Consider the following 26,413-nt stretch of genomic DNA (forward strand, 5'->3'; position numbering starts at 1 on the left):
AGGTTGTTGTGACATTGTTGCGAGGTGTTGTGAGGTTGTTGTAAGGTTGTTGCGAGGTTGTTGTGAGGTCTTGTAAGACGCAAAGTCGACTCATGTCTCTATCGTGTTTCTGCCAGGGGGCTCAGCGATGGAGCGAGCTGCTCGCAATCAGAAGGATACAAGTTCAAATTTTGGTTGGGAGCTGACTCAGCCCATCATCGCTTTTGGGCCAATCAAATAGGTACCACTTTGTGGGGCAGTCAACAGTGGTTATCCCATAGATAAAATCGCCCCCGCCATAGGAATGAGGAATTTCCACCGCTGGCCCAACAAAGGAGCATGCTCGTCGGAGCTAGAAATCACTTTGGCATGATTTTTTACGTGAGTGGAGGCCTCTAAAGATGAGAGACTCTGGGGCCACATCCGGATGTGGAAGGCGGGAGACAAATGGGAAAAACAATCTTGACGTGTGAATGAACAAGCCTGATTCTGCTGATGATACCAATAAGTCAAAGTTTATTTAGAGTTTTATATTTAAAAAAATATAGATATTGCCGGGTAAAATCGGTCGAGGTGGTCTGGCAGCAGAGGGCAGTGCATGAAAATCAACTGTTGTACTGTACTTGTGCGCTCCCACGTCTGTGCTCCGCGACCTTCAATAACGTGCACTGACCAGCGCGGTGAAGTATGTTGAAGCCATCCAGCAGTGGGTAGACAACAAGGCTGTAGAGCTCGCGTACGTGTACGCGCCCGGCGTTGGTGAACCCGCGGTTACAAAATGCGGCGAGTGCCCACAGCGTGGTTTTGCCGACGTGAGTGCCACTCGCTCTCGAGCGGCGCGGGTGCTAACCCAGCGCCGACAACAATCGGCGCGGGAAAGGACACCGATTTACGGCACTGTAATTATTTGTTAATGCGTTATTATTAAACACTACAAAAAAAAAAACGACCAGCGCTGGCTTGTGGAAAGCATGGCAGATCAAAACAACCATTAGCTCCCTTTGAGTGGGAGCTGTAAGTGGATCCGCGAGCGGTAACACGAGTGGGAGCCCCTCGCGGCCTCGGCGATTGTGCAACCGTGCTCGAGGCTCGGAGGCCGTGCGTCCACGCTGAGGTGCGGCGCGTCGGCCCCCGACGCCGTTACTGCCGCTGCCGCTTGGCGGAGGAGCTGGCGGCGACGTCGAGGGATGGAACCCCGCGCATCCCGAGAGCGCGGAGCGGTGGGCGGACAACGGAGACAGCTGTAGAGGCGCTGGGCATTTAGCAAAAACGAGCAAAAGCTTAGGGGCACCAAGTGGCTCAAGTGGCCCGGGATTCTTACAATTTTATATATATTTTTTTAATAAGAGTGCATCAAGATAAAATATGGTTAAGATAAAAAGCTAATTAATTTCACTCATCTCTATCTTGTCTGGATCTCTCTTGTCTCATCTCACTACACATCTCAATTTTCTGTGTAGATGTCTCTTATCGCACTCCATCTCTAGCTCGTGTCTCTATCGCTTGTCACCTCACGAGGCGCTTATAGATTGAATAGGAGGGGAGGGGGTGGGGTTGGGCTCCCAAATGAGTTCCGGTGTGGGGCTTCCCATGGGCCCGGTAACACCACGAGCAGCAAAGCTGCAAGTGGCAGGGCCAAGGCTGTGACTTCACTGGAGATTTGGGTGCGGACATCTTCTCATGAGATTAACTCATTCCGTGCCGTAGTGGAGCATCGCGGGTCGTCATCATCATCATCATCCTCATCGAGCCAGGCTCAATCCACCGCTGGATGAAGATGTAGGGATGAGACTGCCAGGTGCGCAGGAGGGAGGTAGATTGGGTCATTGCGAGACCGAGAGGAATGGTGCCAATGTGGGGAGCAGTGGAAATACAATGGCCACCGCCGCTGACGACGATGCAGCGCCGATGAAACGAGCAAGTCTGCTGGTTGAACACCGAGTGAAACTTCAACATTTGGCCAGGCAGCGCTCGCCCAGGTCATTTGTCATTTCAGCGTATTTTGTCGATACAGATTGTCCAGAAATTTTGCACGGAGGCAACCGTCCAATCGTCGTCTCGTCTCCCACCGACTGGTACCCTCCCAACCTGCTCGCGCTACCGCGCTCGCTGCATTGGCACGGAGCAGGTGTGGCACGCCCCGTTGTGGCATGTGGGCGACGCTGAGAAGAAACACCGAGCCGTCGGCTCCACGAGCAGCGTGTACCGGGAGGAGCGTAGGTGGGAGCAGAGCACCCCTAGGTGAGAGAGGAGGACCCCCAGGTGGGAGCGGAGCACCCCCAGGTGAGAGAGGAGCACCCCCAGGTGGGAGAGGAGCACCCCCAGGTGAGAGAGGAGCACCCCCAGGTGGGAGCGGAGCACCCCCAGGTGAGAGAGGAGCACCACCAGGTGGGAGCGGAGCACCCCCAGGTGGGAGCGGAGCACCCCCAGGTGAGAGAGGAGCACCACCAGGTGGGAGCGGAGCACCCCCAGGTGAGAGAGGAGCACCACCAGGTGGGAGCGGAGCACCCCCAGGTGAGAGAGGAGCACCCCCAGGTGGGAGCGGAGCACCCCCAGGTGCAAGACCAGACGCTTTGCAGAATCACCGCCAATCGGGGATCGAGTTACGGGGAGTGAGCAGCACGTCCTGCGTGGGATTTTGTCGGGGCACTCTGGTTTCCTCGAACACAATAAATAGTCGACGCAAAAACAGAAAGAATCAAAACGTAGAGTGCAGAGTCCGCTTGAGAAATGAGTCTCGGGGCTCGGTGAGGCTTTGTTGCAAAGGTTGCCAAAGAATGATGCAATGCCGTATATTATTACGACTGTAGCTATCGGCAATGCTGCTCACAATAGCATACAGTGCACTCTGCCAAAGTGTTAATTGTCATCATCATCACCATCTACTTTAAAATGTAAAGTAAATGACAATGACTCAGAGCAAGCGGGAACAGGTTGACCGTTAAGAAAAGTGAAGTGGGCTCGCGTAGGACAACGTCACGTCCAGTGGGGACGATGGGGTAGGACACCTCACGACCACCGTGGATGATGAGGTAGGACACCTCACGACCAGCGGGGACAATGGCCGGCGGCCAGCCAAAGGAGTGGACTCCGTCGGCGTGGCCGCGGCGGGAGACCGCACAACGGAGCGTGAAGTCACGAGAACGGATTCTTGGGAACCGTCGAGGAGGAAGGCACCACGGCGGGGCGCTCCCCGGAACCGTCCCGGCGTGCGGCTGCGGAGCTCGGGGCTTTGTGCCGACAACAATCGTCCCCCGGGAGCCGTCGCCCAGACTCCAGCGCCACGCTCCTCCCCATTAGCTCGAGTTTCGCTCACCTTGTCGCTCGCGTTTCATTACTCGGCGGTGTCGGGGGGCCACGGTCGACCCCCACACCACCCCCCCCCCCCCGCCCCCCCCCCCCCCCCCGGCCTCCTCCTTCTCCTCAGCGAGGGCAGCGGCGGCAGCGGCTGCTTCAATCACGAGCCGCGCACAAAAGATGTAAATTACAGGCCGGGGCCTCGCTCGGCGCTTGAAAGACCAATGGGGATCTTTGGAGTAACAACACTTGCACAGGGTTAGGGGTTTTCTCATAAGGGGAGCCAGCAGGGCGATTGAGCCTTCATTACCCCATTACAGCTCTATTCACCATCGGCGCCTTTCAAGGCAGCCAGAGGACAATCGCCGAGCTCTCCCGCCAATTCCACGCAGCGGTAATCTTTCTCACTTTCTTCCAAAGCAGAGCCCTGATCTCTTTAAAAGGAAAGAGCTCGGAGTGGAACGGGCGCGCTGGCGTGTACGCGGCTCGCCAGAAACAACCCCTGTCTCTCTCTCTCTTTCTCTCGCTTTCTTGTTAATAAAGTAAATGATCAAGAGATGGGATGCGTCGCCATCAGCCCGCCGGTTTGTTCTAGGATAGCCGAGAGACGGGCGCACGACATCGCACGACGGTGCCCGCTCGGTGCCCTCAGTGCCCGCGGCAACGGCGGTGGCCACGCGGTGCCTGCAGGATTGCGCTCGCCTCAATCGGAGTTGCTCGTTGATGTCACGGAGTTAAAGTCCATGGTTGGCGATTCATCAATATTCATAACGACAGTGTGTGTATGACGCACACACACACGCGCGACGTGCTGTTAAAGGAAATCAGTGATCCAACATACATGTAAAATGCGGGTAATTATTGTTATCGTATTATTAATGATAAATGATAGATGTTTGTTAATCCACTGCTGGATGAAGACCTCCCCGTGCTGGGCCGGTATTCGATCATACTTCACCACACTTGTAAGTGCGGTTTAGTAAAAGGGGGACGCCCAGGGACGATTCAGATAATGCTCCCCCCCCCACTGATTTTAGCTTTGCTAGGACTCGAACTCGGGTCGCCGGGTTCATAATGCAACGTGCTCACCGGGCGCCATCGTTCTACCTGCCGTGTACAACTCCCCCCTCGTGTCCCGTGTCCACAGAGGCCCCGGGGCTGCTGGGCCCCATCATCCTTCTACTCCTGTCATGGCCTAGCTCTTGGTTATGCGTCTATGTCGTAAATTTGAAATAATTAATAATAATTAAAATTTATGAAGCGCCCTTAAACAATCATTCTCAGGGCAACTCTTTTGGCTGGTACAAAATGCACGAACAATTAATTTAACTGACTCTATCAAGTCACAATGATGGCGTGGAGTAATTATTGTCATCGTAATATTGATTTACGTGCGAGGTACAAACAGCGCACCTGATGGAGCTCTTGACCCACTCTGGGCTCATCTCTGGTGGTGGCTTTGCTTGAGTGTGATGCAGTGAGAATCGTCCATGTATTTAAACTTCAGAAGTTGTCTTGTGCCACCGTCACCATCACCCAGGCCCTGCATCACAGCTCTTGATGCAGTGGCATGCACATTGAGGGAGGGTCCCTGCCACCAAAGGTCATTGACTCGTACCTTCACGTGAAAACAATGACACTCCCCAGATGCACGAGTCGTCATTATCCCTGCCGGACGTCGGGCAACGGTCGTTTGGGGCGAGCCCGGAAACATTTCCGCTCGCTTCCGCGTCGCATTCGGCGTGCGGGAATATTGAAGATTTTCTGTGGAATCTGGGAATTGAGACTCAACAAGAAACATCACAGGCAACTCTGTCGCCCAGCTGGGATGCTTTCCCAGCTCCTCCCGGTGTCCGAGTGGCCTCCGTCCTCTGCAGTTTGGCACTCTCGGACTCCTGCAGGCTTCCCTCCAAGCCCTCCATGCCCACCACCATCGTGGCCATCCTCCCTGCCCTCCCTGCCGGCCAGCCCGCGCCGGTCGACTTCTCACTCGCTGGCTGGCCAGCCGGGTTTGTTTAGGAAAGGGGTTTAGTGGCAAAGTCCAATATTGTAAAGCGTATCGCAGCAACGACAAGCGACATCTGCCTGTGCAAGACGCACGTGCCGGGAATGCCAAGCGCGGTGCACTTGCCGGAGCGGACCGAGGCAAGCTACGGCTACGGCGGTGGCGGCTGAGCGCACGCGCCCGCCCGCCCGCCTGCTCGCTGCTTCTTTGGGCCGCAGATCCCCCCCCCCCCCCCCTTCCCAAAGCAGCTTATCGTTATTTGTCACAACTGTGGAAAGATTATGTTGAGCCCGGTGGCCGTATGGATGCATTACACACATCTTCTCTCCTCAATCACAGCATTTAGTGGCGTGCGGATAAATGGGGTTTACAGAGTTTAATGGGATCACCGGAGTAATCTCAAGACGGCAAAAACAACTTGTTTGGGCTACAATGCCACAGCAGAAGGGTCTAAAGAGATTTTCTGCCGCAAATGTGCGGCCCGGGCCCTTTCAGCCTCTCCCGGCGCAGCGCGCGAGGGGGAACTGCCAAATGGACAATGGAGCGGGCGGCGCAGGCGAGCGCTACAACCAGAACCGCGCAACGCCGCGCTTCATTAGCCACGTTCGGAACCCGGGAACCCTCGCACATGCGACGGGCGCCGGGGCTCGGCGCGAACCTCGCTCCACCGCGCCCACGGCTGGCCGCGCGTTTCACCGATTTTTGAAGTCGATTACGAATCCGCGACGGGTATGGAAATCCCGTTAAGTCCCGCGCGTGTTTACCTCTCGGAGGGCTTGGAACGGCACGGCGAGCCGAGGGCCGCCAAGGCGCCGCGAGACGACGCAAAGCTCCCCGGGGAGCGTCCCGAGGCAGCGTGCCTGACCACATGCAAATGGCCTCGCGGGTTTGTCTTGCGCCGAAAATGTGAAAAAGAAGAAACACAAGAGAGCAACAGCAAACAGGGAAACAAAGGCAAGAGTGTACTTCCTGCGGACCGCGGTGCACATGCAAACTTTGTTTAAACAAACGCGGATTCACCTCCGGCGCGTTCACCTGGCTCGAAAACTTCACAAGCATCGCAGCGAATCAGCAAAGGGAAAACGCACATCAAGAGCGCGGCACGCGCCGGAGCAGGATGCCGCGCGGAGGTTCCACGTACCCTCCGCCTCGCTAGCGCGCGCACGGAGCAAGACGTGTGTGCGCGCGCCTTGTGTGTTCTATGTAACGTTTCATCCCTTCAGGCCCTTGGCAAAGCCGCTCTGGCACGACGAGCCCGAACCTGGCCATGAAACGGGATTCCGTCAACACTGACAAGGCAGGCGGCGGCGGTGGCTACGCTGCTGTTGCTGCACGTGGCTGCGTGTAATCCAGCACTCTGGAGGCCACAGCGAGGGTCGGTGGATCACCGCAAAAAATCTTCCAAAACTCCCTTACCGTGGGTGTCAAGGGGGAGCCATACCCTGGCTCGCCAGGAGACGGCGGTACAGCAAAGTGCGGACTGATATGATCCATCCCTTCTTCATGGGATAGTGTTGCCCCCTCAACGTCTTAATATATGGAGAACTGCAGAGCTTGAAAAATTGTTGGGAGTGCCAGATCACTGGCTGGCTGCTGCCATCCAGCTTGTGGCTGTGGCTGATCGGGGATTGCGAGGTGCAATTTGCATGTCTGACGACGCGATCTATATAACTACACACCATGATTATAAAAGGGTTTGATTTTGGTCGATTAAAGAAGAAGGATTTCTCATTTAGCCTCTCGATGCGCAGAGTACGGCAGTGGCATTAAACGTTTCTACGATGCAAAGGGCGCTTGAAATTTAGGAGGCATCTGCGCGTGACCGTGCAGCCGCGTCTAAAAGTGGACACGTGGTTTCTGCATTTAAAAACACAGCGAGAACCCCGCGGATCACGGATTGACGGGTGACGCTGGCAAAAAAAAACTGTCAACACGGTAGATTCGCCACAGAAATGGGGTGCGGAATGTGTGGAATTGGTGTCAATTGCGCCGGGTGGGATGGTTGAAATGCTGCCCGAGTGTTGGCGTCCACATCCTCCCATTCATTGACATGTAAAGAGGCCTATTGATGGTGTTTGGCATCTACTGCAGGGATTCTGCAGGAATTTTCTCAAAGACTGTTTGGGGGTCTCTGCGGCTATAGTGAGTTTACTGTGGCTTAGCAGTTCGTAACACTTTCCCCAAATCTTCTTAGGAAAAAAAAATATATAAAATCCCATGACAGATTAAGATCATGCCAGATATATATTTCAAGCAGACGCGAATCCTTAAACCTTCAGACTGATTCATTCACTTACAGAGATAAAGTGGCTGAGCTTGGCCAGTGCAAGAAAGCAGGCTGTGTGCATTATACAGTCTACCGATGCTGTTGCACCGCCGTACGGGTCGTGCGCGTGTGTAGGAAAGGGCGCGGAATGCGGCGGCGCAGCCGTTAGCGCGGTGCGCCGCAAAGCTCGGCGAGCCTAAGTTCGACTCCCACCCACGACTCGGTCAACTCGCCCACGGGTGAAGACCTCGTGCAACGTACGAACCTAAGCGGCGGATAGACAAAGGCGTGCTGCTGGCCTCGACGCCCCATCGCGACCCGCGCCGTCCTTAATAGGTGCTCGCTAACGGCATCAGCCCCGGCGGCCTGTACGGCTACGCGCGCGGGGGCAAGAGGGCCGGCGGTGGCGGTCGACTGCGGACACTGACTTACGACCACGGCGAGCGCGCTCCTCCATGGCGAGAGGACAATACGGAGGACGACGCGGAGAGCGATACGGAGGGCGACACGGAGGGCGACACGGAGAGTGATACGGAGGGCGACACGGAGGGCGACACGGAGGACGACACGGAGGACGACACGGAGGGCGACACGGAGAGAGATATGGAGGACGACACGGAGGACGACACGGAGGGCGACACGGAGGACGACACGGAGGGCGACACGGAGAGTGATACGGAGGGCGACACGGAGGGCGACACGGAGGACGACACGGAGAACGACACGGAGGGCGACACGGAGAGAGATATGGAGGACGACACGGAGGACGACACGGAGGGCGACACGGAGGACGACACGGAGGGCGACACGGAGGACGACACAGAGGGCGACACGGAAAGAGATATGGGGGGCGACACGGAGGGCGACACAGAGGACGACACGGAGGACGACACGGAGGACGACACGGAGGGCGACACGGAGGACGACACGGAGGACGACACGGCCTCCCAATTGTTCGGCCGGTGGAAGGGAACGCGCTCCGTGTTAATTTTATCCTCAGTTTTGTTCTCCCCGCGCGTTTAATTACCGACGAGTAATTGAAATGCCTCAGTTTATCTGGGGATAGGATTTCTCGCCTCGTGGTGGTGGTGGTGGTGGTGGCAGAGTTGTTCTCCAGCACCCTCCAGTCATGCACACACACTCGCACACGCTGATAGCGGCGGGGGGGGGGGGCTGCCGTCTCCCCACGCTCATTGTCTTCTCGCCATCGCCATTGTCCCACAGGCTATCTAATCGGCATCCCTCATCTCCACGCACCCCACTCCCGCCCGCCCGCCCGCCCGCAGCCAGCCACACACTCCCAGCTTGTTAGCGGCGCATCTACATGACAATGAGCGGTGCTTGGCTGACAGTTGATCGAGGTGGGTGATGGTGGAGGGGGTTTGTGTGTTGTTGGGTGGGTGAGTCGATGGTGGGGGGGGGGGGGGGGTGTGTGTTGGTGGGTGGGTGATGGTGGTGGGTGGGGGGGTGTTGTTGAGTGGGTGGGGCGGTCCAGGCGGTTGGCCGGGGCGTGGTTAGGGCGGTTGGGTTGTGTGGAGGCGGCGGGGCGGGCGGTTGTTGCGGTAATTGCGCTGCCGTGCCGCGCTAATGGCAGGGGCGGAGAGGGAGCCGCAGGAAACCGCGTTCTAGCCGCCGTCGCTCCATCATCGTCAGCCCCCCCCCTTCTCCACCCGTGCCACGGGTGAGCACAGCTTGGCCGTAGTGAGGCTGCTGCTGCTGCTGCTGAGCTTCAGCGCTGTCACGCCAAAGTTGACAGCGTTGAGGCATTGGGCCCGTCCGCGCGTGCATCGACCTATAATGGGGGGCACGTCAGGCCCGTAAAGATCATGCAATCCCATCGACGCTTCAGGGTGAAGTTGCTGTTCGGGACTCCTGGCCACAGCGATCAAAGCGTTGCCCCGACTTCAAAAACGCAAACCAGAGCAAAAAACGACCGTTTGAGAATGAGCAAATAAAGTTCGTGCCGATAGGTTACCGTCCTGGTGTTTAAATCGCATCCCGAGAACAAGCGCAAGCTTGAAAGCGTTGCATAATCCATGCGTGGGCATAGTTTTTATTTGCCTTGTTTGGTTTTAGTTTGGGGCTTTGTTTTAAAAATGTGTTGTGTTTCTTTTGTTCTTTTGTGCCACGGCCACTTGGCAGGGTTCATAAGAAATTGTTAGGGGACACTTTTCTATTCCGCACGTTGCGTTCTGTGGGGTGGAGGAGGAGGGCCCTCGCTTTGTGCCTCCACAACGACAGGACCCGCGCATTGTCCCGTCCGTGCTTTTGTGTTTGGCTGGGGCCTCGTGAAATCCGTTTTAAGAAAAAAAAACAATTCGTCGCCTCCGCTATGACTTTCTCTCTTTAAAAAAAAAAATTACGCAAAAAAACTCAACAGCACGTACTTAGTGAATGGGTGTTGTGACGAATGTCACCCCAAATACAGTAATTTGCTCGGAAGCCACTGGTTATGGGAGAGAAAACCTGTCACCGCTTCCTCCCGGCTTGCATTCCACTCTTAACCCAAAGCTTTAATCCCCTTACGAGTTCGTTCTTAGCGACGACGTTTGATATTGTTTATAGAGTACGAGCAAAAGAGGGTTTGCGTCCCAGCAGAACGGCGTGGGTCGGGGCGCTTTTCATTTCTGCTCAACGGCCACCCGCGCTGCCACGCAGCAATACGTCGAGGACGACTATGACGACGACTATGACGACGACTATGACGACTATAACGACGACGACTATAACGACGACGACTATGACGACGACTATGACGACGACAACGACTATGACGACGACGACTATAACGATAATGACGATAATGACTATAACGATGACTATGACGATAATGACTATAACGATGACTATGACGATAATGACTATGACGACGACGACTATGACGATAATGACTATAATGACGACTATGACGATAGTGACTATGACGATAATGACTATGACGATAATGACTATAACGACGACGACTATGAGGATAATGACTATAACGACGACGACTATGACGATAATGACTATAACGACGACTATGACGATAATGACTATAACGACGACTATGACGATAATGACTATAACGACGACGACTATGACGATAATGACTATGACGATAATGACTATGACGATAATGACTATGACGATAATGACTATAACGACGACGACTATGACGATAATGACTATAACGACGACGATGACGACGTGGCGAGGATGCAGCGAAGACGATGCCTCGAAGACGACGCAGCGGCGACGACATAACGGCGACGTGTAATTACTGTCACTCGAGCGTCAGCTGCGCTGTGCGGTGCATCGCGAGCCCGAGGTACACGAGCGGCACGCGGGGTAGAGGAGCACCCTCTAAGGGTGACCCCAAACGAACTCTACATCTGCGAGGTATCATCACGCCCGTCTGGGGCTCTGTTTGGAGTAGATTATGACAAACTGTCGCTCCTTCCTTCGTCTGTGAGTGAGTGGAACCGTTTACTTTACTACGTGAGATCTTCTTTAGCAAGGGAAACCTGGGGGGGGAGGGGCGGGGGGGGGGTATTATTGATCATTTAAAAAATTTAAGTGTGATGATATTCATCGAACACTTTTATTTTTACTCAGAGAACATTTTTATTTTGTAAATGATCAATAAGGGGCACCACGGTGGTGAGATGTTAACTACCTCGCCTGGTATACAGGAGGTCGAGGGTTCGATCCCGACCCTGACACCTGTTGTATATTTGGAGTTTACATTTTCTCCCCGTGGTTGCGTGGATTTTTCTCCGGGTCTTCCGGTTTTTTCCTCCACATTTATAATCATGCATTTAGAATATTTTCATGCCATCAATTTCCACATTCGTTGACCTATCATTTGTGGCTTTTGAAAAAAAAAGATCTCTATGGCTCAGTGCGCTCCTGGTAAAATAAAATAAGTTTAGTTGAAAGTTTAGGACAGAAGGCAGATATTGTAGCCTGGTTTCTTGCTTTGATTGCGATTTGCTTCATTGCTCCACTTTATTGTTCATGATTGCTTTGTCATGATGGTGACCCAGATTACTCGTGCAAATGAGACTCATGTCCTGGCCTAGAGAGTTCCCACCTTGTTAAACAAGCAAAAACGTACACCTGCCCATAACGTAAATACCTAATAAACAATAATTTCCATCAAGCAAAATTTGACAAAAAATCCACATCTCACATCCAGCAACCAAAAAAAAATCGCCAGCGGCTCAAAATAGCGGAAGGTTATCCTGCAACACAACCCTGGCACGCACACACGCACACACACAGCACTCACGCACTTACACACACACACCCAGCCGCACGGACACGCCTAGGACGTGGCACCACCAACGGCGCAAAGCGCGCGATTGCGGCAACCGGTACAACACGGAGGGATCGACGAGCGAGAGGCACGGACGTGGCGCTGTCTGTAGACGCCAGCCCCGGCGAGCCGTGTGGGCCGCGCGAGCGACGAGCGGCAACGCGGAGGGGGAGGGCGAGTCGGGTAAAGTGATTGCCTGCGAAAACGAGGCCATTTAATAAGATGTGCAAATATTTCCCCAGCGTGCGCTTATCTGCATCCTCTCCACTTTAGAGGAGGAGGAGGAGGGGTGGGGGGCGTCGTGCGAGGAGCAGGAGGAGGCGCCGCCGCCGCCGCCGCTGCTGCTACTGCTGCATCGCTTATTACGCCGCTTTGTGATGGGAACATTTAAATCAGCCCCGCGTCCCCGCTGCCACATCGCCAATAAATGTTTAAAAAAAACATTATACCGCAGAGACCCGGAGAACCAGCTTGCCGCGGCGCGCCAAATGGAAACCTGTGCTTAACCTCCAGCAGTGTTCCCATTCTTTTAATCTCGCCTTTTACTTCTTTGTGATATCATCGCAATTACCAAAACTTGCTTGACTGCCAAGCCGCGCGCGCGCCCGTGCGTGCATGGGGAGTGGTGCATGTGGATCCGCTGTCCTGCTTAATTACTCTTCATAACTCCACGCTTCTACCCCCTCCTCGCTCCTCCTCCCCCCGCTGAACGCCTCTCCGCTCTCATTTGTGACTTATGATTAATTTCCCTTTCATGTGAGAGCGCTAGTGAGTGAATGGGACGCGGCATCGTGCCTTGAAACGTTCCAAAACAGCCCCTTGGAGTTGTTTACAGGGACCCACGCGCTTCTCGTCGAATGATAACGACGGCGATGAAGCAACAAGGAGAAGGAGGCGCCACGCATGTTCCTTTAAATGACAAATTATGAACCTTGCCATCCCAGAAGGACAATAACCCCAGTTGTGCAAATGGACAAAAGCCAAAGGCAGGGCAACCCCAACCCAGATAATTAACGGGGGGGCGATGTCACAGCATGACGCCCACAGTGTCCTGGTCGGAGGTTTAGACAAAGGAATCAAAATGACAGAAACATTTGTTTACTCTCAGATTCCTGCAAGGCAAACGCTTGCGTACGTGGCGACACGCCTCGAGCACACACGCACTGGCTCTGTACACTGGATACGTTTTTAGATCGTCTCCTGCGATTCGTTCCCATTGCTTGCCACAACGACTATGTCGTCGGGAAATACGATATCAGCTGCGAGGTCAGTCCTGGCCAGCGACCCGGAAAATATCTCTGCGTCCGGAACACCACATCCCGTATACCTCTCGATACGGCGCAATTGCCTCCGCGTTCAGGTGCTGCCACGCTGGGCGCCAGTGACTTGACTCGCTGATGCAGGGCCGCCCCGCTCGCTCTGCTCCATTCGCCCCAGCGAGTCGGAGGAACGCTCCTGAGCGATCGCCTCTCCCCGCCACGCTCCCCTCTCCGGCCGAGCCGAGAGCCCGGTCCGGTCGTGGCGCTGGCGACGGACGCGCCGCTGGTGCCAGCTTCCCGTGCTATTTCCGTTTCCCCGGCTCCTTGCCGAGCGGTCTCCTCGCCGGAACACTTCTACGGCGGTCGTGAATTCCTTCGGAGGAGGCGGTGGGAGTTGGGGCGTTTTAGTCCTGCGGCGGTTTCACGAGCACTGGGAGAGTAGGGTGGCAGACACCTGGACGTGGTGGGCAGGGGGCTCGGCTGTTCGTGGAGGAGCTGGAGATACGGCTACACGAGCGATGAACGGCGACGCTGAGCACATTCCGACGACGGGCGCTTGTGATTATTTGTCTACCTTCTTACGTGCGTGTTTATTGTCGATCTACGAACCCTAGAGTACTCCGCGCCACCGTCAGCTTCACAGCGCACGCGAAGGATCGCGTGACGTCTTTCAAAAAGTTGTGCGCCAGCGTCGTGGTCCAAGTGAAAAAAAAACCTATCGTAAATTACGCAATTGGGGATTTACGCGGAGCAACATCACCCAGCTCACGGGAGCCTCGGGGCCTCGCCCGGCCTTGCCACGCACCACGGACCCCGAGCCTCATCCCGGGATCGTCGCCACGAGGGACCGCTCGCTGATGGACATCGCGACCGACCCCCGGCCACTGCTGATCATTTATAGGATTTTAATTTATATGATTTGCACAAGTAGGATTTCCTTGTATAGAGCGCATAAATGCCTCAGCAACTCATGTAAGTCAGTCGCGTCCTTATCACTCTTCTTTTGCTACGGCTACCATGGTTACCGTTTCTGTGAACATCACTCAACGATTCCCTCACCCGTGTTGAGGTCTACCAGACACGGACCGTCTCGTCTCATCCACCACGCCGTGTGCAACCACCACGCTGCAGGTCACAACAACACATTCACCGACTCAGCCACTCACTCACTCACTCACCCATTCACTCAACCACCCACCCAGCCACTCACCACGCTGCAGGTCACAACACTTCTGTTCCCTTCCCTCGCTCGGCTTTGGAATTCCATGCCATCGTCTCTCATTCCGAAGCTCTTACAATAATGGCCTTAAATTTTGATTTAAAGCTTTCGTGACTGCAGGGATTCATATTCTTGGTTCTTTCGGTAAAGTCAGGTAGAGGGGAAACCATAAAATAATAAAAATATAAAACAATAAAATTCTCACGACGTTTCGACTGCAACACAAGCAAACATCATCAGGTGTGAAAACCACAACAAGAAAATTTGAAAAAAGTGGCGTTTATTTTTACGTTAGCAGCACGGAGAGAGATTTGACAGTTTGTTCAGATGGACCAGTCCATCTATGTTCGGAAAAGAGGAGGGGGGAGACGAAAAATAATGGATGCGGTCTGAAAGCCACCTTATGCGTGATCAATCAATTAAGACCCGAAATGGTTTATCAAATCCTTCCAATGATTGCTAAGCCAGAATCCATCTTCTCGGTTGAAATTGTCTCTGTTTGTATATGTGGATAGCCTCATGAACGAATCTCCCATGGTAGCCAGATGGCTTGCAAATAACCTCTGTCTTGGAGAAGTCAATGTCATGTGAACCTACTGAATTATAACGGTGATCTGCCACGGCCGAGGTGTTGGTCCTACCGTGTTTCAGGTCTGCTTTGTGTTCACGCATGCGGTCCGAGACATGTCGTTTGGTTTCTCCAATGTAACTACTACCACAGAGGCAACTTAGTTTGTAGACGCCAGGGTACTGTTTTTCCAGAATCACATCTTTTACAGACAGAACCAGATCACGGATTTTATGCAATGTGTTAAATTGGACCTGAATCTTATGTTTATTCAAGATTTTGGAGATCTTTTTTGTGATCCCCACAATGTAGGGTAAAGTGATGGTTTTGAAAGGCTCCTCAAGAGGGTCCTTCTTCATGGTTGGAGCGATAGCTTTGCGGATTGTGTAGTCTGAAACCTTCTCCTGCCAGGCCACCAGGATTATACGGCTTACCAAAAATACATAAAGTAGATACACCCCTTCGTCCCATCGTCTCTACTATCAACTCCCCCACCTACAAACTGGCTCGTTTTCTGTCTGAAATCCTGCGGCCTTTCACTGGAAAACCACCTCTGCGGTACAAAATTCTACTCACCTGGTATCGACAATCAAGGGTATTTCCCTGTCCCCAGACGACCTGCTTATCAGTTTTGATGTAGTTCCCTTATTCACCAAAGTTCCTGTACCTGACACCATCGCAATCATTGAAGACTTGGTTCATCAAGGACTAAACACTGAGGTACCCCCCCTGGTAAGACACACTGCTTAACCAATACATACTTCACTTGGAATGGAACTTTCTACAAACAAACTGAGGGCACCCAATGGGCCCCCCCCCCCATCTCCAGTTGTAGCCAACATTTTCATGGAGAAATTTGAGACTGACGCCATCCAGACTGCCACTCTGCGCCCAACCTTATGGAAGAGGTACGTGGATGACACTTTTGTCATCTGGCCACATGGCCGGCCTGCTTTAGACCAATTCTTCGACCACATCAATTCCATACACCCAGCCATCAGATTTACCATGGAAGTCGAAAAAAATGGCAAGCTACCTTTTTTGGATGTCCTAATAAAAAAAAGACCTGATGGTTCAATGAGCCACTGTCTACAGGAAAACTACCCATCCAGATGCTTACCTGAAACCGGATTCCCACCACCATCCATCCCATAAGAATTCCCTCATCAAAACTCTGCACCATAGAGCCCAATGCATATCCGACCAGGAACATATAGCCAGTGAACTCAAGCACGTACACCAAGCTCTTAAGGCTAATGGTTATTCTGACTACACAATCCGTAAAGCTATCACTCCAACCATGAAGAAAGACCCTCTTGAGGAGCCTTTAAAAAACATCACTTTACCCTACATTGTGGGGATCACAAAAAAGATCTCCAAAATTTTGAAAAAACACAAGATCCAGGTCCGATTCAACACATTACATAAAATCCGTGATCTGGTTCCGTCTGTAAAAGATGTGATTCCGGACATACAGTACCCTGGCGTCTACAAACTAAGTTGCCTCTGTGGTAGTAGTTACATTGGAGAAACCAAATGACATGTCTCGGACCGCATTCGTGAACACAAAGCAGACCTGAAACACGGTAGGACCAACACCTCGGCCGTGGCAGATCACTGTTATAATTCAGTAGGTTCACATGACATTGACTTCTCCACCACCCGACACGGCCAATCAGCAAAAAAGTGTCACCTTCACAAAAGACAAATAGTTAACTACTTCCCACCGGTGTGTTGAAGGTTGAATCCACAACATTTACAAATTTTGAGTACGACGTTTCGCTGGTAATTACATCCAGCATCATCGGGCAATTTGCCAGAATGATGAAGCCCTCCACCTGCTCCCGGTCTTAAACAGAGCAGCAGGGTGACATCATCATTTAACTCATTCAGGTGCAGTGATTTGAGGCGGAGGGGGGGGTATTGTAATTATATAATAGATTAGTAATCAGTTAATTATTATGATTGGTAATAAGTTGTAGATTAGTAATTAGTTGTAATGTTTTGATTTAAAGCTTTCGTGACTGCAGGGATTCATATTCTTGACTTCTCCAAGACAGAGGTTCTTTGCAAGCCATCTGGCTACCATGAGAGATTCGTTCATGAGGCTATCCACATATACAAACACAGAGACAATTTCAACCGAGAAGATGGATTCTGGCTTAGCAATCATTGGAAGGATTTGATAAACAATTTCGGGTCTTAATTGATTGATCACGCTTAAGGTGGCTTTCAGACCGCATCCATTATTTTTTGTCTCCCCCTCCTCTTTTCCGAACATAGATGGACTCGTCCATCTGAACAAACTGTCAAATCTCTCTCCGTGGTGCTAACGTTAAAAATAACAGCCACTTTTTCAAATTTTCCTGTTGTGGTTTTCACACCTGATGATGATTGCTTGTGTTGTAGTTGAAACGTCGTGAGAATTGTATTGTCTTATATTTTTATAATTTTATTGTTTACCTTCTACGTGACTTTACCGAAAGAACCAAGAATAATAATGGCCTTGCTCAATTAAAGAAATGTGTTTAACCCGTATCTATTACAACTCTACCCGTGCCGGTTATTGCTGGCAGCTTGGTGTTTTGGACCTCTGAGGCTGTGCTCAGCAACCGTGATAGAACACAAAATAAAGGTTTATATATACAATGCTCATGTCACATCTCATTCCAACCGTTCCAATGCCCTGCTGTAGTCTATCCAAGGGGACTCCCGGTGGCAGCTTTCCCTGTGTGGCAAGTGACGGTGGCTGAACAGGCGAGCGGGAGTGGGGGGCTGCGGTGAGCGCTGGACTGCACTGGCGCGAGCGGGAACGCCTGCGGAAGCAGGGCAGTCGCCACGGCGCGTCGCGCTGCCTCGTCCCAAAACCGGTACAAAAAAACAGGGACGTATCTCACGGTCAGTTAAAAGAAGATCTCACAAATCAGGAAGAGGGGAGAAGTCCAAGGTACACGGACCATCTGGTGTGGTGAATGTACATCGTCAACATCATCATCGTCGTTGTCGTTATCGTCATTTCGCAGCCGGGAATTTCGATGTCATCCCGGGAAGACTTTGCGGACTTCCCAGGGCAGCCTACAACCTCGCGCAGAGCGAGGACGATCTAGGAAAAACCAGGACAGGTGGCGAGCGCATCGACACGGGGGCGGCGGCGGCGGCGGTTGTGGCGGCGGCAGCTCGGGAGGACGTGGCCGGCACCACAAAGGCAGCCGCGCCGCACCGGGGGTCGGCATTCTGATACATCATGAAAGGTGACGGCGCTAACGTATGCAGGGGCGATCGCCCCCGCTAGCCGGGGCCCCACAAAGGCAGCCTCGGGCCTCATTGTACCCTGCAGGCCCGGGTATTTACATAGGAATAAGGTTTATGGAAAAGAAGGCGCAGAGGGGGGAATGGTGGCAGGGCCCGGCAAACAAATGGAAGTTTGTGTGGCTTCTGCGGGCTGAAAGAGGCTCTGTGAAGATCAGTCGCTCCGCTGTGGCAAACAGAGGATTATTCCGGGATTCCGGCGTGCGCTGATATCTGGGTGGCCTCGCTAATTAATTCTGCAATTACCGGAGCGAGAAGCTCGCGTCAGACTCGGCGGCAAGCGCGAAGGTCCGCCCTCACCTGGGGGCCTCCGTTGTTCACGTGCGGGAGAGAGAGAAGTTCGCTATCGCTCACCGGCCAAATGACAGCGGCTCCCGACAACGGGTTGCGACAGCTCTCGGGAACGAGCTTCGGGCCCAGTGGGACTGCGGCGCCGTTCAACTTTAACGCCGACAAAGACGCAGATTTAGAGGCTCGGCAGCGAAATGTTGGGAGGCGCAGCGGTTAGCGCACTGGACTATGAACTCGGCGATCCAAGTTCAACTCCCGGCCACGGCTGGCATATCAGTGGCGAGCGATAACTCAACCGGTCCTGCCCTTGCCCTTTCCTTCACCAACCCGCACTGACGAAGCGTGGGAGCGTACGGCTAAACAGCGGGGTGAAGGTTTCTATCCAGCAATGGGCTCACATTGGCCTGACACCTGTGACGACCGTTTTCAATTTATTTCAATTTGGTTACGTGTCTGCGATTCACAACACACGGACTTTGCTTTGTTGAACAAAAATACCATCACATTTGCACAGACGCTCTAAAACCGGGTTGGGGCACATGGTGTTCAATGAACTGACACCGCATTACAGAATTAGCACGTGTGTGTGTGTGTGCGTGCGTGTCACTGTGTGTGTCACTGCATGGCACGAGTGTTTACCTATTAAGAGTGCGTGAGTCGCACAGCTACCAGCGAGAGAATGGGTGAGCGGGGTGGGATGTGGGGTGTGCGGCAGCGTGTTCTCAACCAGCTCGTGCACAACGGCTGCATCCCGATTTCCTCTGCTCACTGAAATGCCAAGCCAAGCAGCTGCTGGCTTATCACTATAAAGGTGAAAACCTGCAATGGAAAATAAGCAGATTAGAAGGCCGGTTGTCTGCTTACAGGTGGAACTGCTACCGCTCTCCATCCAGATTTAATCTCCGCTGTCGTCAAACCAAAAAAATGACATTTTGAAAAATTCAACATTTTGTGGTGTGTGTGTGTGTTGAACAAAAAAAAATAAAGCTCTCCAGAGCCACGGCTGTTATTCTTCTGAGCATAAACATGGTCAGAGTGTCTGGCGGACCGATGCAAAATTAATTATGGGATTGTTTTTCACTGCTCTCCGATCATTTTTCAAAACCACGTCGTGCTTTGCGGACGGACACTGCACTTCAAATAAAGAGCTTTCTGCAAAGACTTATCCAGCTGAACAGGAGAAATTACATGTTTCCCGGAGCGCCGCGTGTGACATCGCGGTGTAGAGTACAAAATAAATATATTAGCATGTGTCGGCTTTCACCTGTAATGCACGCGAAGCGAAAATGTGGCTGATGTGCTGAAAGGACTGATGTCCTTTGATTCCTTTCTACGCTCAGAAAGCTTAACGGATGAAAGCTGTTTTAACCTTACAACGGCTTTGGCTAAATGCTGGGGTAATCGCCAGGTCTTTAATCAGAATATCAGTTAGTTGACTCGCGCTTAAAAAGATGTAAAGTATATCACACTTACTCGAATCCTGTAATGTTCTTAGCTCGCCCAGAGATTTGCGGAGATGAGTGAGAAATCCGGTTTAGGCCCTATTGCAAGGTGGCCGCCAACGCGGCAAATAATGGCGTAAGCCAAGTTTGAAAAGATTTGGGGATTGGCCGTCACAACGGGGGCTTTGCCAGGGTTAAGCCAGTGCAGACCCACGGGGCCAGCACCGTCAAAACACGGCAGAGGCAGCCGGTGCGCGTGTGCGCACGTGCATGCGTGCGTGCGTGCGTACGTGCGTGCGTGGGTGCGTGGGTGCGTTGACTGGAGAGTCAAGCATTTGGGGTCAACACGACCACGCGATTGTTCATCGGACAGCTCTTAATGACCGCTCGCGTGCGCAGTTCCCGCGAGCTCGCGCCTGCGTGCGTGCGTGCGTGCGGCTCCTGATATACGCGCAGAGACGTGGCCGTGTGGGCAAATTGATTGAAATGCTCAAATCATACGCAGCTTTAACGAAGGCGGAGAGCCGCTTAACGTTCACAGTTATTCTTTACCGACGAGCGAGGGCGCTGCCAATGGAGGTGCGAGATTCCATGGCTCACGTAGTCTCACAGGGAAGGCCACAGGCTGAACCGCTGGATTATTATGTTGGCTTACGAAGGCAGTGTCAATGATGAATGAGATGTATTATATTTATGTTATGTTTACAGATATTACGGATTTATTTTACACGTACTTATTTGAATCTGGTCTGGATGTTTTTGTACTGAAGAGAGATTTATTTTGACAATGGTACTTTTTTTCCCAAAATGTACGATGAAACTTGTCTCGTTGCCTTCACTGGGACCGACGGATGAAATGCACCTCTCGAATGTCAATTATTATCAACCATAAATGCGTTCGTCAAATTACCGCGAGAACTATGAACGCGAACGCAGATATTACCAACGGTTTAACCGCGACAAATGGAGCGAATGTTCGATAGCGCACCGACACTCGCACCACTCGTCTCAACTCGCGCTGGCGACTCGCTCGATGGCATTCAGAGTGAAGGGCGGGCACTAAATCTTGGAATTTTGAAACGTCTTCTGCAGTGAAAAGAATTACATTTAACGCAGAGTATTTGCACACCGATGTTACGATTCGTAATGGTTTTTGGGTCAGATCGTAAAATGTTTCGTCATACGCCAATGCAACCACCCGACACGGCCAATTAATAGAGTTGTCACGTGATGACCAAACGTGCCAATTTATTCCCGTTCAGGCAGCCCTACCAGTCATGTTGGAGCGCCATCTACACAACATTTAACAACTGGGTTTGGTGTTTCGCTCAAGATTACAACCAGCATCATCAGGCAGCTCCCAGAACCAGTGGTGCCGTTGAAGTGGAAACAAACTAACCCGTTCGTTGACCACGTGACAACTTTATTAATTGGCTGTCGGGTGGAGGAAAATTTACCACACGATATTTTCCTTAAGCGATTTGACCCAATAATCAATTATGATTAAAATGCAATTAAATAAAACGGGCATGTGTACATATTTTGGTACTGGATTCAAAATACCTTCCCGTTTTAAATGATGTGAAAGGCCGAGGCTTACGCACAACATTATTGTGGAACACGCGAGCCTGAATTGTACTGCTAACTGGTGCAATGATGGCAAAAAACACAACTCAAAAAATATCATCATTCATGCGATACCGCACATGCTTCATTTTAAGACATTCATAAATTAATCAAAAATACTTTTCCTGCCAATAAACCTTAATTCGAGTTTCCAAAAGATCGCTTGCATCATTTATCACCAATCCCCTAATCAATATCTGCACATACGTGGTTGAGCCACAGAATGAAAGAGACACGGGACCCTGAGCGCACTTGAATTCCGGAGAGGAGTCCTAGTGCGGGCGAGCTGCCAGCAGCAACAGCAGCAGCAGCAGCTCGTTCATCATTCACAAGCAGCACGCTGCGCAACGGCCGAGGACGCTCGGCACAACGGCGCGCAGGCTGCAAGCCAGCAGGCCCGCCGACATCACGCAACCGTGCTGCTGCTGCTGCTCACGGGGAGCAGGATGGAACCACTCCCATCCAATACACCTTGCGAGCGTGCGATCGAGACTGCCGCATTGCTCTCAGCCTGGTTTACAGCACCAGCTCGTGCGATGTAACAACACGTCAATAATGTGTACTGCTCAGAGATGGCGGGAAGGCACGACTCCAATCCATGTGCCTTCTGTGCATGTCATATGACCACCACACTGCAAGTACAATGCTCTCAGCCTTGTCTAGACCACCAATTCAACAGAGCAGAATGTCTGGCCATTTTAATGAATGAAAAAAATGTGACTTTTCCGATTATAATTATTATCTAAACAATAATGTCGAGCATCTGGTCTAGGTAAGATTAACATCCTACGTCCAATGTAATGGTCACATGACATGCATGCAAGGAATTATGGGAGTGGTGCCTTCCTGCTGCGTGTGAGCAGTAGCAGCACACCATGGCATGGAGTCAGTTTTTCTCGCTTGTCAGGATATTCAAACATTTCATTTGTATCGGCAAAAACCGCGCCCCCTCAAAGCCCCATCGGCCGTTACATGGAATCCCGAGGGCACACCGAGAGAAAGAGGATGGGTTACTTCGGCTTGCGTACAGCAACGCAGCGAGTATGCGATTACCCTGCAAGGGCGTGCTGTTCATCACGACGTACACAATCAAAATTGTAGCTTTGGAATTCCCAAATCAAATTACTCCGTCTGAAATGTTTTACCGTTTGTGATGCGGCAGTAGTTTATTGAAGACGTTGGATTCATGGTCACAATTGAAAAAAATAAACACGCCCAGCCCTGTTGTCGATCCACCTCACCATTGGCCACCTGGGTTCGAATCCGGGTGATTAACCCGGGTTCTCAAGTACAATGAGTTGATGGACTTAGCCCATCACCGATGTCTGCATAAAATAAACCATCGCATTAATTTTAGTTTTTGTTGATTTGGTAAAAAATGTATTCTGACAATTGGAGGTATCGGTTTGATTTCCATGCCACCAGCATCTGTAGCAGGGCATGTGCACAAGCCCAGGGCTCCCTCGTGTGTGGATAACACTCGGCCACTTTTAAGGATTTCAGAAGTAGTTCTACGAGACGCCCTTCCGTGGGCCGTCCTGCTGTTGTACTCAACTCTACCGGTGGACACTCGGTCTCCAAGGCACGACGCTCGTGGCACAATCCCAACGAACTTGGGAGGAAAAGGCTCGTTTCATTTCACTCGACAAAAACAACAAAAGAGTGAATCCCAGCGCTCACGTCTGACTGGCGAGTGTGAACGGAGGAATGGCAGCGACAATGAAAGCGCGGGCAGGCGAGCGAGCGTGAGGGCGAGCGGGCGGGCGAGTGGACGAGTGGAGGAATGGGCAGGCGAGTGAGCGGACGGCGAGCGAGCGGGCGAGTGGGGGTACCGGGCGGGCGAGCGGACGAGTAGAGGAATGGGCTGGCGAGCGAGCATGAGGGCGAGCGAGCGGGCCGATCACCAGCGCTTGCTGTCCGTGCCAAAATATGCAGAGGAGGAATAAAAGAACTGAGATAATTGGGCGATTGTTGCACCCCCCCCCAGCCCCACCAGATAGCCGGCCCCCTACACACACACAGACACACACAGACACACACAGACACACAACAGCGAGCACCTATGAAGGCCGGCACATTACACGAGGGGGTGGGTGGCCAGCACCACGCCCGACCGCCTTTGTCTCCCTAGTGGCGATGTTTATACACCGCCCCAGGTACTCATTTGAGGCTTAGTTGACCTAGGGGAGACCCAGGACAGGTTCAGATATTTTCCACTCTTATTGGTCGTGAGTGGGAATCGAACTCGGGGTCACCGGGTTCGAAGGACACTGCAGCTCTAACCACTACACTGCATCTCCCCACGCAGACATGTAAACAGAGACACACACACACACAGACACACAGACACATAGGCACGGTCCCTGTGACCCCCACTGGGACCCATGGAGGAGCGGAGATGAGGAGGGAGCGCAACGGGGAGCTCAGAACTGAGGGCTCCGAGGTCGAGGGAGCGACCTGCGAGCTCATAGCCCTGGGGTATCGCTGCTCACACACACAAACACACATACACACATACACGCCAACACACACGCGCCAATACACACGCGCCAATACACATACACACGCCAACACGCCAACAGACACACACACGCCAACACACAGACAAAGATCTCCCATATAGCCTGAACAGACTGTTGGGGCAAGTGCTTTAAGCGAGCACCTATGAAATCCGGCACGGTACACGAGGGGGTGGGTGGCCAGTACCACGCCTGGCCACCTTTGTCTCCTCAGTGGCGATGTTTACACACCAGGTACTCATTTTGAGGCTGAGTTGACCTAGTGGAGGCTGAGTTGACCTAGGGGAGGCCCAGGACGGGTTCAAATAATCGTCACTGGGTGTTGGCCGTGAGCGCGCTAACCGCTACACCACCGCTCCCCACTCACACACACGAATACACACACATACACTCATACCCGCCAATATGAAGACAAAGACTACCCATATAGCCTTAACAGGCTGTTGGGGCAAGTGCTGTTAGTGAGCACCTACAAAGTCCAGCACGGCACACAAGGGGGTGGGTGGCCAAAGCCATGCCTAGCTACCTTTGTTTCTCCAGCGCTGATGTTTACACACAGTACCAGGTACACATTTTAGGCTGAGTTGACCTAGGGGAGTCCCAGAACCAGTTCAGATAGGCGTCATCAATATTGACTGTGAACGGGAACAGAACTCGGGTCAGCGGGTTCGTAGCGCAGCACTCCAGCCACTGCGCCACCGCTCCGCACTCCCCCAACACACACGCACACACACACACACGCTCGCACACACACACACAGGCACACACAGGCACACAGCACTCACTTTCTGTCCACATGCTAATAACGCTGCTCTGATCTCGACTCGCCTCATTGTCTGCGCTGCTCTTGGGGAGACCGCATGGTGCGTGTGGAATAAAAGCCACTTGGAGGAGAATTTTCGGGTTGCTTTTGTGCCATGTGTGCCTGACGCCTTTACCCTTAGCGGGCTCTCTGAATATTCTCAATTAAAATGTGCTGCTGCTGCTGTTACTGCAGGGGGCTTGTTATTTATACCTTCTTTTTTTTTTACGCCGCTGCCGGTAAAGAAAAGAAATCAGCGGTGACCGGGAAAAAATGAGAAAAATTTTCAATTAATTTTCAAGACTGGGCGCTTTTTTTTCCTTCTCCCCTTTTTACATTTTTTTTTCGCTTTTTGCGGAGTTCGGCGGGTAACGGTTAATTACGGCACCACTCGATCACGGCACTTGGCCAGAAAGGAGCGCGGAGGAGTGAATGCTCCCCGTTCCGTGCCCGGCCGACTCACACTGGCAGCTGACATTTAGCGGCACACCTATGTGCGCATCTCCATAACAACCCCCCGTGTGATTAACAGCAACTTTGTATGCATGCGGGGAAAAATACATTACATCTGGAGGCCGCTGGCAGGCGGCCCCCATCTCGCCAGCCGCATTAAAACTCGCGAGCGGGCCCCCGCGATCGTGCTCGTGGCACCAGCCTGCGCTCGGCACGCTTCCGTCATTGGCCGCGCAGCGGTGGCGCCGGTGGGAGAACGCGGCGCTTCGTCGCCGCCGACGCCGTAAATATTGTCACCCTCGTCGTTATCATCACCGCCGCCGTCAGCTCATTATGGCACGCGAACCGCCCGGGGCCTGCAATTAGATATCGATCAATTTCTGCCAGGAATTCTTTATCAGATGTTATGGTTTTTTTTTTCCCCTCTCCCCCACCCCTTCTTGTTATTCGTTTTCTCAAATCTGTCTTTACAACAACAACAACAACAAAAAAAAACCGTTTGTCCCGTTGTCAAAGCGGCGACGTCCCGCGCCCGCGCGATCCTTCCGCCCCGCGAGGTTTGGGATCGCGCAACGTGACATCCGGGACGACGCGGTCGGCGCGGATGAGTCGCCATGGCTACGCTGGCTGGCGGCGGCGGCGTTGTCGTCGCGCGGGCGAGGGTCCCACGGGTGCGCCGTGACCCCGGAAGGTTGTGACGCGCGAGGTGGTGATGCGCGCGCGTCGCGACCACGTCTTGGCCGGACGCTCGGGGCGGTTGGCCGGCGTCGGAGAACGCACGTTCTGCCCCAACACCACGTGGGGTTCGTTCCCCCAGGAACCCGATATTAGTTCCCCCCCCCCCCCCCCCCCGCCTAGGAACTGGCATTTGGGAATATTTGTGAACAAAAGATAAAATAAATAAATATCGAGTGAATTTATCGTGCACACGCAGATGGCCTTCATTTAGAATCAGGAGAGAGCCAATTGGAGATCAAGAGCCTCTCTTTCAAAGGAGACCTGGAGTAAAAAAAAAATAACCAACACAAACGTCTATATCCACGAATTCTCAAATACAATCTGAACCTCCCGACCACTT

General features: G+C 52.6%; 1 long non-coding RNA gene across 8 annotated transcripts in view; it reads right to left on the reverse strand.

The window, feature by feature from the left end:
- The window catches only part of LOC116943302 (uncharacterized), a 134,577-nt gene that overhangs the window by 79,485 nt on the left and 28,679 nt on the right, over positions 1–26,413 (reverse strand). The window contains exon 5 of one of the 8 annotated variants that reach the window (XR_012941918.1): positions 6,046–6,173. The exons of the other annotated variants lie outside the window; for them this stretch is intronic. This is a non-coding gene — a long non-coding RNA (uncharacterized LOC116943302). The remainder of the gene's footprint in view (positions 1–6,045; positions 6,174–26,413) is intronic. 8 annotated transcript variants of the gene reach the window in all.

Source organism: Petromyzon marinus, chromosome 17 (genome assembly GCF_048934315.1).
Source record: "Petromyzon marinus isolate PM22_M1 ecotype Great Lakes invasive population chromosome 17, UKy_Petmar_22M1.pri1.0, whole genome shotgun sequence".
Classification (NCBI taxonomy): Eukaryota; Metazoa; Chordata; class Hyperoartia; order Petromyzontiformes; family Petromyzontidae; genus Petromyzon; species Petromyzon marinus.